The sequence below is a fragment of the Balaenoptera borealis genome (genome assembly GCF_965194805.1).
Source record: "Balaenoptera borealis genome assembly, chromosome: 19".
In the NCBI taxonomy this organism is placed as follows: domain Eukaryota; kingdom Metazoa; phylum Chordata; class Mammalia; order Artiodactyla; family Balaenopteridae; genus Balaenoptera; species Balaenoptera borealis.
This window is the reverse complement of record NC_138878.1, coordinates 9,485,444-9,498,517: the sequence shown is the minus strand read 5'-3', so window position 1 is coordinate 9,498,517 and position 13,074 is coordinate 9,485,444. Positions and strand designations below refer to the sequence as shown.

General features: G+C 42.0%; 1 pseudogene across 1 annotated transcript; it reads left to right on the top strand.

Moving 5' to 3' along the window:
- The first annotated feature begins 5,234 nt into the window (after nt 1–5,234).
- On the top strand, nt 5,235–6,844 carry LOC309616147 (large ribosomal subunit protein uL18 pseudogene; annotated as a pseudogene). The gene has a single exon. The product of its transcript is annotated as a large ribosomal subunit protein uL18 pseudogene (transcript).
- The last annotated feature ends 6,230 nt before the right edge of the window (nt 6,845–13,074 follow it).

Below are 13,074 nucleotides of genomic sequence, written 5' to 3'. Positions count from 1 at the left end.
AAATCGTATAAACAACTATTTCCGAGAGACAATCTGGGATGAAATCTGGGCCCTATTGATCACAAGCTGTGTAAGCTTAGAGAACTTACGTTACCTGTCTGAGCCTCATCTTCTTCTGGTAAAGGGGGGTGGGGTTAGCTATTCCAAAGGCTCATTGATAAGACTAGATAAGATACTGGAAAGCATATTTTCTGTTCCAGACAAGATGGATTAACAAGATTTACCCACCCACTTGAAACAAACCAACAAACAAAATGAGACAAAATGCATGGAAAAATTATTTTCAAGGCATTGTACACCAAGTGACAAAAGAGAGTGATCCCTGAGAAGAGGGAGAGAAACGAAGCTAGCGCTACGATTGCCCCAGCTTGTTTCTGACAAGGGGGATCCCAGGTGAAACCTTTAACTCTTTGAGTTGGATGATTGAGCTGAGTGTCCAGGGAGATCAAGGCAGCTAGAGCGTGCAGACCCCCATGACTAGCATATACAGGGCAGAGTTTTGGAGAGGAAAGAGCTGCACTTAGCAAGAACCCCAAAGATCAGCAGACAGTCCTTCTTGCATATTCACAATCATTATATGCCTGTAAGCAAACTACCCCAAATAAGGCAAAGAACCAACCAAAAGCATTAAAGGGAACATTGCCTGATACTTACACAGGGCCAGGAATAATGTCTTTTTCCCCAGTGAGAATTCATATTTCATGGGGCATCAGGGAGAGTACTCAAGAAGGTCTTGCTTCATATATATATTTTTTTATAGCCCACGTTGAACTTCTAGAGATGAAATCATCTATGGTGTATAAGATGAAAAATACACTGGATGAGATTGACTCCAGATCAGACATCATAGAAGAAAAGATTAGTGATCATGGAACTCTAGCAATAGAAACTTCAAAATAAAACTCAGAGAGAAAAAAACAAAAGAATTAGAGAAAGAAAAGATTATCAGTGTGAACTGAAGGACAATTTCAAGTAACCTAATAGATTTGTGATTGTATTCTGTAAAAAAAAAAAAGAGGATAGATGGGGGAAGAAGATATTTGAAGCAATCATGGCCAGTTGTGTTTTTTCCCAAACTTAATGAAAGCTATATCCCTATAGATCTGAGAAAGCCAATGTTTCCCTAGCACAAGAGACATGAGAACTAGACAAAGGCACATCACAATCAAAACCTGCTTAAAATCATAAATAAAGTCTGCTTAAATCAGTGGTAGACAGAAAATCTTAAAAGCAGTCAGAGAAAAAGAGCCATGTTATGGACAGTAAAACCAAGATAAGGATGTAAGCAGATTTCTCATTGCAAACAATGCAAGAAGACAGTAAGGCCATCTAGAGCAGTAAGCAGTTCAGGCCTCTGTCTTGATGTTCTACCAGCTACAAAGTTCACAAGGCTGAAGGTGGTTTCCCATCCATGGGGAGAGTAGAAAAGGAAGCAGAGCTTGCTCTAAGGGATGTGACTTGAAAAGTGTCCACATGGTCTCTTCACATCCTGTTGGCCAGAACTGAGTCCCAGGGCCAAACTTGGCTGTGAGGAACTCTACTATTAAGTATAGTCTCTGACCTCAGGGAGGACCACTGCTCAAATGAAAAAGAAGAACATGTTCATTGTGGGGTGATTTCCAGTAGACAGAGTAGAATCATGGCCCTATTCCCATTTATTCTTTTTTTTTAAATTTATTTTATTGAAACATAGTTGATTTACACCCATTTATCCTTTATCCAACCCCCTATTTATTTGGCCAACTAGCAGACGTGGCTGATCCTCAAGACTTAAAGCTCCATGAGGACAGGAACAAGGTCAATTTGGCATATTCCTGCCCAAGACTTGTTTATGTTTGTTTTGTGTTCTTGTTTCTTTTGTTTTCTTTTTTCTTTTAGTTTTATACTGTTTCTCTACATTGCTTTTAACAGCTTTATTGAGATATACTTCACATACCATACGACTCACCCACTGAAAATGTACAACTCAGTGTATTTAACCATATTTGGAGGATTATGCAACCATTACCATTTAGAGTATTTTTGTCACCCCCAAAGAAACCCCATACCCATTAGCAATCACTCCCCATTTTTCCCTCCACTGTTTCAACCCAGGCAACAAATAATCTACTTCCTATGTTTCAAATGTATGAAATAGCAAGAAATCTCAGTCCCCAGTGCCTCACATATGGTGGGAATTCAATAACTATGTACTGGGCTTAGTTACAGTCTTTTTGCTGTTATCATACCTTCTCAGGTTAAAGATTCTCTCCAAAGATTTTTTGAAACACACATTGTTATTTGGTGGACTTTATCACTTTTCCTAGGAGCCCAGAATAAACAAACAAAATCCCACTATCAGGCAGCTGGTAATTATTTCATTTTGTCTCCACCATAGACCTCTGTGAAGGGACCAAGTGTAGCTCCCATTTTACAGATGAGAACACTAGAGTCTGGCTCCACCTCTAGAGCTGGCTGATTTTGAGAATTGTTAACCCAACTTGCTCAACACAGGTCTGTCTGAATCCTCAGCTTTGGCCAAGCAAAAAAACGCAAAAACCGTTAAGTCGTATGTCTTAGAAAATGTTGTCTTAACAGGGCTCTTTTGGCCTGGGTGTGCGACCTGTTACATAAACAATATTTGTTTTTCAACTGAACCATTACAACCTGCTGTCTGATCTGCCTGCCAACCACCCTCCTATCAGGCATTCTGTCTGTGGCATCATTTTCCCCAAAGTGACATAAATATCCACACCAACACTCAGAAAAACTGGACATCTTCACAGACAAGAATTTTTTTGTTCCTTAAACTGTTTCCAAGCTTGCTCTCACAGTTGGCAAGATGCCTCTGTTCAATCGCTTGATATTCTGACTTTTCTTACAGTAAACTCTGCAAACAACCAGAAGCACAGATGTCCTGCCCTTTCTAACCGTGTGCATTCTGGGCACATGGAAACAGGAGGGCATTCAGGGTTCTGCTTTCTCACAGAAGGTCTTCACAGTTTGGATCTATTTGCTTTATTGTAATATAGCCACTTAATGTACCAAAATGAAAAGAAAACTTGTTTAAAGTGTCTGTTTCATAGCTTCTGGTCCTTGCCCTGAGCCACGAATTTGCCAAATGTTGCTGTCTGCACTGTCTCTCCTTACCAACTGGTCCTTTTTTCATGGGAACAATGTCTTTCTTTCCAGACACCTTGTGGAAAGGATGGATGAAGCGAAGTGTGGCTGGTGAGGGCAGGAGCTGCCTCAGAGGTTCGGGATGAGTGACAGGATGGTGAGAACGTCTGGGAGGAGGGCCCTGCAGACCTGCTCCTGGAGACTTTGAAGTTTGGAAGGCATGTGGAAGGCAGCCAGGGAAATTCAGATACACTCACCCGGTAATTGATTATTCAGCTGCATCTCAGAAAGACACAGTTTGGTGGGGCTGATAGCTATTGTTTCCTTTTGCTGCCTTTGGGGGGTGGAAGCCAAGGAAATGTGGGGCAAAGATGCAGCCTTTAGGGGACTGGAGGTAAGAAGTCCTCCAGCTCACGGAGCCTATTGTTCAGATATTTGCAAGCCTCCTTTCCTTATCCAGTCTGAGATGGGCCATGCTGTGAAGCAGAACCTGATAAAGAGGAAAAGATGCAGCCATTGATGAATGGGTGGAGAAGAAGGAAAAGTGAGGGCAGACGCTGCGGACAAATGGAATTTTTGTGGGCTTAGTGATCTTTCAATTCCTTGTGGGGTGGATAATATGAAGCCACCGTAGTTCAGTACATCACAAGTTTTGTAAGATAACAAATATCAGTCGCGATCCACCATGCTTTTATTCCACTTCATGTTGACTTTCACTTATTTTTACATAAACTACCAAAAGAGCATATGAAATATTATACCACTGTTCCCCTCCATGTAATTTTCTTGTAATTTTTTTAACAGATGAATAAGTGTCTACAATAATTTTTGAATAATAACTTCCATTGGTTGTTCTTCATGAGCATAATGTGTGAACATTTCTAGGCTGGAAAAGAAAACTTAGAGAGCTTCTAGGACAGGGATGTAAATTTGGGGTGCATGAATATTGTGGAGAGGGTGGAAAATAGGAAGGTACAGATCAGATTTTCCCAGGGGAAAATGCACACAAACACTTAGAAAGATTTTAAAATTATTTCACTGCCTAGATTTAATGTTGTTCAAACAATTTATTCTGTTTGGAATGTTCAAGGGATCGAGCTGTTTAAGATTGTTACAACGTGGGTGATGTTGACCTAGTAACAACTTCTCCTTTACAGGTAAACTGATACCCAGAGTGACTAAGGAAAGGCAAGGCAAACCAGCCAGTGCAAGAGGCAGAGCTGAGACTTGGAACTACTCTGGTTCCAAACTCAATCCCCTTTTCATGACATTCATGTATTTGGTGGCTACATGTTTTGGTGTTTGTCCTAATCTGCTGAAGAGAGGAAAATGGAGAGCTTCTGGACGGCAGTTGATGTGCTACAAGACATAGTAAGTGTTCAGTAAATGTGATTTGTTTATGCTAATCATTGTGCTATGCAGTGTGTATTTATCATTTCATTTAAACCTCATAACTATACTCCAAGTCTGGTACCATAATCACCCCCATCTTGCAGGTGAGAAAACTGAGGTTAAGAGAGGTTCAGTATTTTGCACAAAGCCATGTGGTTAGCATGTGGCTTACTCAGTATTATGCTCATGGCAACTGGATGCAGAACACACACTCCTAACTGGTGGACATACAAATATCTAAGATCACAGCTGTTTCTGTTCTCAAATAATGTGGGCTCCAGCTCTGGTAGAATTTGACCATCATTCCTTCGCAGTGTTCCAACAGTCACAGGGACTGCCTCGGCACGTAGTGAGCTGAACATCACAGAGGGGAATCAAGTAAGTGTAGAATGTCCACTGGGAAAAGATGTCTCTGATCCAGAGTGAAGCCACTGACCTTACGTCTTTTCCAATATTGGAATCCAGTATATGAGTCTCAAGACTTACTTTCCGTGCCTTGCCTCTCGGCTTTTGATCCACTGATTTTGGTTTTCCCACTTGTATCTCTCAGATGATGGTGTCTATTGGTGTCACCAAGGTATATATGGTCCTGACCATACTGCTAAGCTGCCTTCACAGGATATGTGAATTCCAGAGAGAAGGATTTCTGAGAGTTTAATGTTTCTTTTTCTCATCCCAGTGAATCAGGCAATAAACATCATTGAAACAGCTAGACTTCTGAGTCTAGTCTAGCCTGAGTCGCAGCTGGTATAACAGCATGACCTGGGCTTGTTGATGGATGCTGAGACCATACAAAAGTGACGAATCTATTTTTTTCCTCCCCAGAGCCGTGCTGGTTCTGCAGCTCAGTGGCGGCTAGGGCCTCTGTCCCACAGGATGGGGTTTGTTAAAGTTGTCAAGAATAAGGCCTACTTCAAGAGATACCAAGTGAAACTTAGAAGACGGCGAGAGGGCAAAACTGACTACTATGCTTGGAAACGAGTGGTAATCCAAGATAAAAATAAGTACAACACACCCAAATACAGAACGATAGTTCGTGTAACTAACAGAGATAACATGTGTCAGATCGCTTACGCCCGTATAGAAGGAGATATGATAGTCTGTGCAGCTTGTGCTCACGAACTCCCGAAGTATGGCGTGAAGGTTGGCCGGACAAATTATGCTGAAGCATATTGTACTGGCCTGCTGCTGGCACTCAGGCTTCTTAATGGGTTTGGTATGGACAAAATTTATGAAGGCCAAGTCGAGGTGGCTGGAGATGAATACAATGTGGAAAGCATTGATGGTCAACCTGGTGCCTTCACCTGTTACCTAGACGCAGGGCTTGCCAGGAGTACTACTGGGAATGAAGTTTTGGGGGCCCTGAAGGGAGCTGTCGATGGAGGCTGGTCTATCCCTCACAGTACCAAACGGTTCCCTGGTTATGATTCAGAAAGCAAAGAATTCAATGCTGAGGGACACCAAAAGCACATCATGGGGCAGAACATTGCAGATTATATGTGTTACCTGATTGAAGAAGATGAAGATACTTACAAAAACAACTCTCTCAATACATAAAGAAAAACGTAACTCCAGACATGATGGAGGAGATGTATAAGAAAGCTCATGCTACAATATGAGAGAATCCAGTGTATGAGAAGAAGCCTAAGGAAGAAGTTAAAAAGAAGAGGTGGAACCGTCCCAAAATGTCACTTGCCCAGAAGAAAGATCGGGTAGCTCAGAACAAGACAAGCTTCCTTAGAGCTCAGGAACGGGCTGCTGAGAGTTAATAAACCAAACCACAACTTCTATGAAGATTTTTCAGATAAAGACAGTAATAAACTTACTGAACAAGTAAAAAAAAAAAAAGGGATGAATCTTTGCTTGGAAGCTACCTGCCCTATAGGAACCTAGCAGCATCCTGAAAATGCAGATTATTTGAACAGGTAAGGACTTGCTTATCAACTGAAAGGCACCTTCATTTTGACATATGAGAAAAACCAGAGAAAGCAAGCAAATTGATCTATGTCACACAGCAAGTTGGTGGTAAAGTCGGCACTAAAACTTTGGGATACCTCTGAGATCTCCATGGCTCCTTCCATCCACCTGACCTAAACTTGGTGGGATGAGTAAGAGTTTTTTAGGTAGCCCTGTAGGAAAGACAGAGGCTATTTAGGAAAATGGCCCAGACATATGAGAGGCCGTGTGGCGATAAGAGAGAAAGCCTTCCCTTCACGTGTATGCTAAAAACAGAGATGGAAAAAGCTGAAAAAGTAGAAACACTGGCTACCCCAGAAAAACGTTTGAGATGTGGGTCTCTTTAGGAAAACTCCTACACAAAGGAATCCATAGAAATGTGGTCAATCTGGAATAACTGTCTAAAAACAACCTAAAATATCTAAGGAGCTGTCTATCTAACTTGCCCTATCTCATTCCATATCAGTTTGATCTTCCAAGATGGTTGCTGGCATCAAGAAGAGAGTGAAAAACCATAAGTAGGGGAGGGCCAGGGAAGCACAGCATTCCCTTAAACATATTCCTTTATGGAGGCAGCTCAAGGGTGTGGTCAAAGACTTATATAATTTAGTGACACCAAGAGACACCATAATCTGAGACAGACAAGTGAGGAAGCCAAGATTAATGTCTCAAAAGCCAAGAGGCAAGTTATAGAAGAAAATAAGACCCATGATCCACGCAGGCTTGCACCATAGGTTTGCAATGTTAGTGACTTTATCTGAAGGTGCAAGAGTCCTTTCGACTGAGCCCATCCTTATACATGTAAAAGGCCCATTTCAAGGGGGTCCAAAGACCACCATGACTGGAAAATATGCTTCATGTGGTTAGAGTGGTAATAGCACAGACAGCCCACTATCCACTCTGAGAAGTCCTGTAGACCTCAAGGAACTAACAAAGCTTTGTGGTCTTGCCATCAAAGCCATGGCACGATGCCAGTAAAGCCAAAATGAAGAGTTTACAGTTCCAGAGTGATCACATGTCTCTGAGGAAAGAGTGAATGGATTTACTTTCTCTTCAGCATCTATCTCTGCCTAGACATGTTCATTTTTCTGGTTGTTTTTTTTTTTTTTTTCCTCCAAAAGATTTGCTTCAGGTCAGCTGGAGAGAGGAGTTTTGCTTAACTCAAGATTTGGCATGGACAACCACAGTGGAATAAATTTTGAAAGATCCAAAATGTGGGGTCTGGAATGACTGGCCAAAGTTACTGAAATTTTTTTCCACGGAAAGCCAGTGGCTACTCAAAAGTTATTAGGAAGTCTAGGCCACCTATAGTTATCTGATGCAAATAATTATTTGATGCATGTAAGGAACCACACAGGTCCCAATTTTAAATACGTACATGCTGTGATGGGCTGGGCTATGGTGCCCAGATATTTGGTCAAACATTATCCAGGATGTTTCTGTGAAGGTGTTTATTGGGTGAGATTAATAATTTAAAGTGATGGCCTTTGACTAAAGCAGATGACTTTCCATGATGGGAGTGGGCGTCATCCAGTCAGTTGAAGACCTGCATAGAACAAAGGCTGACTTCCCCCAAGTAAGAAGGAATTCTGCCAGCAGGACTGCCTTTGGACCAGAAGTGCAAGTCTTCCTGGGTTTTCAGCCTGCCACCTTACCCTGCAGGTTTTGATTTATCAAGCTTCCACAGTTGCATGAGCCATCTCCTTAAAATAAATCTCTTGATAGATAGGTAGAAAGATAGATAGATAGATAGATAGAGGATAGATTGGATTGATAGATGATAGATTAGATAATTAGATAGATTAGATATATGATGAAAGAAAAAGAAGGAGGGAAGGAAGGAAGATATACACATCCTATTGGTTCTGCTTCTCTGGAGAACCCTGACTAATACACACACACACACACACACACACACACACACACACACACACACACGCATAGTCATACTACGTGCCTACTATATGTCAGGCAATATGACTACTTATGTCTGTTCAATTCTCGTAAGTACATTACAATCTAGATATTATTGTCTCCATTTTATGGGGGGGGCAGGAATTGAGACTCAGAAAGATTAGCTAACTTGATCACAGCTTACAAGAGACAGAGCTAGGACTTGAACTCAAGTCCATCTGACCAAGACATTGTGCTCAATTCCCAAAGTGATGACAAGTAACCAGGCAAAATGAAACAAATTAAGTGGCAGAACATGTGAAGGGAGAAGACCCACAAGTGTGGAATCATCTCCCAATAACAATCAGCAGTGAAATCATTTACAATTGGGAAAGACAGGCTGTTGGAGGAGACAGGGCTGCCCTGGCAGAGGTAGGCACAGTCCAGATCGCTCTCTCTCTCTGTCTCTGCCCATTCCCCGAGCTGCTCTGATGGGTTTTAGCTGATTCCAGACGTGCCCGGGAGGGAGAGAAAATTCATGGCAGCCCAAAAGGAGGACAATTAGGTTTCCCATTAGCTTCCTTCATGACTTCATCACTGACTGTTTCTCTTTGTTGCAGTATTTTCGAAAATTATCCCAGACAGGTTTCTGGAATACAGGGGACTTGGAGAATTTTTTTTTTTTTTTTTAATGAAGGACATTCCACTGAGAGCAAGCCTCAAGACTGACTCATCAGAGGAAGTGTGTTCTTGGGGTAATGCCGATGGATATGGGCAGCTGAATCCCAGCTCTGCAATTTTAATCTGGGTGGACGTGGGTATGGGGCAGTTCCCCAAGTTCATCCCTGGATCTCCAATGCCTAGCTTAGAAAAGGATGGAAGAGGACTCTTAATCAGCCCCACTTCCTCTAGTCTTCCTTTCTCTGGCCATGCTCTTAGCTTTCCCCCAACACGTTTTTCTGCCAAAGGGAAACCTTTACCAGTTCTGACTGGCAGCTAATCTTGACGATTCCTTTGTTTAGAGTGCCCGAGGATGAAGTCATAGGGGAATTTTCGTACCTAGAGACGAGCATTTGATTATTTCAAGATTTGTATGAACCCCTCCATTCTCCATTAGCTCAGATAATCCAGTGTTGACCAAATGATTGTCTCCCTTGCTCCCTATGCTGTGAACATTTATTTCCAGCTTCCCCCAGATTTTCCACTGATGTGTTTGCATCCCATATGTGTCTCAGCATCTCCAACTTTGACTCTGTTTTGTTTTTATTTCTCCCTTTGTATAGCCTTTAAGTGGTCCCCGATGGTGTACGTATGTGATTTCATATCAAGAGAATGGTGTGGCCATAGCAATGAAGCATTAGGGTGTATCATAAATCAACCACAGTTTGGGGAAACGATGACATGTGTGATTTATAGGCTATTTCAGCTCTGATTTCCATATAGCTATTCTCTGATTCACAATTATTCCTGGAGGAGTAGAAAGTACAGTGTGGGTGGTAGATTCCCTCCCCAGAAATCCATGATAGTCATCATCTCCATATAGAAAAGCAGATACTCATGCTTTCCAAAGGATGAATGTTATCCATGGCAACTGGGAAACTGTCAGAGCTAGAAAAAGTGAGTCAACTAAATAGCATTTTCCCTTGACCTGGGTAAACCAAGACTAATTTTATACATTTGTCAAGAGAATTAGAAAATTGCCAATAATTTATGGCAGGGTAAAACCCCTAGATTTTAACCTAATCTATCAATATGTAAATTAAATATATAAATGTTGATGATCAACTTTTGTTTACATTAAGTGAAAGCAGAAAATGTGATTGATTTTACAAAAAGGCACTTCTTTTCACACACATACGACTTCTGGCCTACTAGCCTTAGCTTGGGTGGACCATAAAATTTATCTTCCAAATTGGGATATTTTTAAGAGTGAAAGGAGGTGCTTTTAATTATTCCAGTCAACGGGGGTAGCCCCTGGCCACCTGGTGCCTGCTGTGAGCCTGATTGCTAGTCATAGCGATCTCCATGTCACCTGCCCCTTCACTAGACCCTTCAGAAGCAGGGATCAAGATGCCTTGATTTCTTTTAGTCAGAGGCCATTTTCTTCTCTGTTAGGGGCTAAAATACGTTTGTATGAAATAAAGGACACACTGATGCCCGAAATAAATTCACCCAGGTGCCTGGTATAAGATAAGCATTCAATAAATTATATTAATAATTATATTTTAAATATTAAATTAAGTATACCCTATCATGGTTTAGAGGGCTAGCATCTTTTGCAGATGCTCAAACTCAGTGATTTGGGCAACACTTTAAAATTCTTTATTTTCATTTTCTTACTGGAGGTCTTTTTGTTTTTCAAATGTAATCTTACCTAGAACCCCAATATATAAAAGCGATAAAAACAATTACGTATGTGTTATTGGAGGAAAGCTCTCCAGCATCTGCAGTACTCCCAAAAGACAGCTTCAGAGCCAAATACTTCACTTGGAGCAAAATTCAAACTCTACAAAGCTAAATAAGCCCTGATTAAAATGTTAAGATATCAACTAAGCATGATTTGGAGAGAGAATCCCAATATTTTGGGCGAGTTCAGAAGTGCATTAAGGGCGAATCGAGAAGAAATACCTGGCATTCACTAGGTTTTCGGTTTTCTTTCAAGTTCAATGCATACAATACAGCAAGTTGAGTCCTGAGTGATTCCTTCAACTTCAGAGACAGAACAGAACAGATAGAGGAAAAGACCTCTGCTATTTGCAGCATTTATCCTCAAACTCCTTCAGACCCAAGAAAACAGTCAGTGGAAAACAGATTTTCTGAATGAGCCCTATGATATTTTTCTTAAACTTCTCCTTCTGTCTGGCCTGCCAAGTCCTTGCTTCAACCCTCTAGGCTGGGTTGATAGCAGTTGTTCTTTCTAATGTTGGCTGAAATATAAGTAGGTGCTTCCATTTCATTGTGATGCTAGAAGATCCCACGAGATGTTCCTGTTACAGATCGTGAGAGTTGGAGCAAAGATTTGGATTGGTTGACTCATTCTAGGAGAAGCTTCTTTCCCAAGTTCCACAAAGTTCCACAAAGCCAGAGAGGTCTGCAGTGGGTCTAGGCTAACATCACAACAGAGCCACACCCAGAAACTTGCCAGGCTCAATGCTCCTGGAAGCAGTTGGTGAATGGCTAGGCCACCCCGAAGCTTCTCTCCCATCCCACACACTCCTTTCTGTCTCAGTGGACCTTGGAACATCACTGTGTTAGTCATCTATCACTACAAAACAAATGACCACCAACTTAGTGATGTTGTTTGTTAAAACAACATGCATTTATTATCTCACAGTTTGTATAGATCAAGAATCCAGGTACAGCTTAGCTGGGCCCTCTGCTTCAGACTTATAAGGCTGCAATCAAGGCACGAGCCAGGGTTGGAATCTCATCTGAAAGTTCAACCAGAGAAGGACTGGCTTCCAAGCTCATGTGGTTGTTGACAGAATTTAGTTCAGGAGGACTGTGGATTGATGGCCTTAGTTCCTATCTGGCTGTTGGCAAGAGGTCATCCTCAAGACCTTACCATGTGGCCGCACCACTAGGTCAACTCACAACATGGCAGCTTGCTGCATGAAAGCAAGGACGCAGGTCAGAGAAAGACAATGTGAGACAGATATCACAATCTTTTATAACCTGACCTTGGAAGTGACATACCACTACCTTTGCCATATTGTGTTGGTTCGAAGAAAGTCACAGGTCCTGCCCACACTCAGTGGGAGTGAGTACCAGGAGGTGGGGAGTACTGGGGGTCCTCTATGAGGCTACCTGCCACTATTATCGTCTGCTGTTAGGGACTCATATGAAGCAGAGGAAGAATTCGAGGTCAATGCATTTCCAAACAGGCATTCAAGTCCTATATCTCTAAATCACTCTCCAGCCTCCCCATAGACCATGGAGAGAGACCATAAGTCTTCTCTGTCTTCTTCAAACACACCATGACTACAAGCTTTATAGCCATCATGCCTGCTCTTCTCACTGCCTAGAAAGCTCTCCTCTCAGCTCTACCCAGGCCCCTGTTGAGATGTCATCTTTCCTTGAAGTCCTAATGTGTTTACCTGTTGGATACTTATTTATTGAGCTCCTACTACATGTTAGGCATTGTCTGGAACCCTGCCCCACAATAGGAAAAAAACCCCACAATCTGTAACCTCGAGGAATTCTCTATTTAGTGGAAGAGACAAATAAATAACTAGTCCTCAGCACACCCTACTGCAAGTACTATGAGAGAGGTAAGCGCAGGGTGCAGAAGTAGTAAACTAGGGGCGTGACATGGTTGGATGAAACCCACTAATCTGCCCATAAGTTGAAGTCAAACTCCTCAGCTTGGCACAAAAACCCTTCACAACTGGTACTACTTCATCCCTCTTTTTTCTCACTATATAGTCCAGTCACAATGAGGAAAAATGAGTCAGATGTGGTGTCCGTGCTGTGCTTGTCCATACTCCCTTCCATGTGTTGTTCTCTCTGCTAAAAATATTCCTTTTTGCTTGTTGAGCTTGTATGCATCCTTAAAAGAGTTAAATCTAATGCTACCCTGTCTTGGTCTGCTCAGGCTGCTACAGCAAAATACCATAGACTGGGTGGCCTAACCAACACACATTTATTCCTCATGGTTCTGGAGGCTGGGAAGTCCAAGCTCAAGGTGCCAGCAGATTTGGTTCTTGGTGAGGGTCCTTTTCCTGGCTTGCAGAT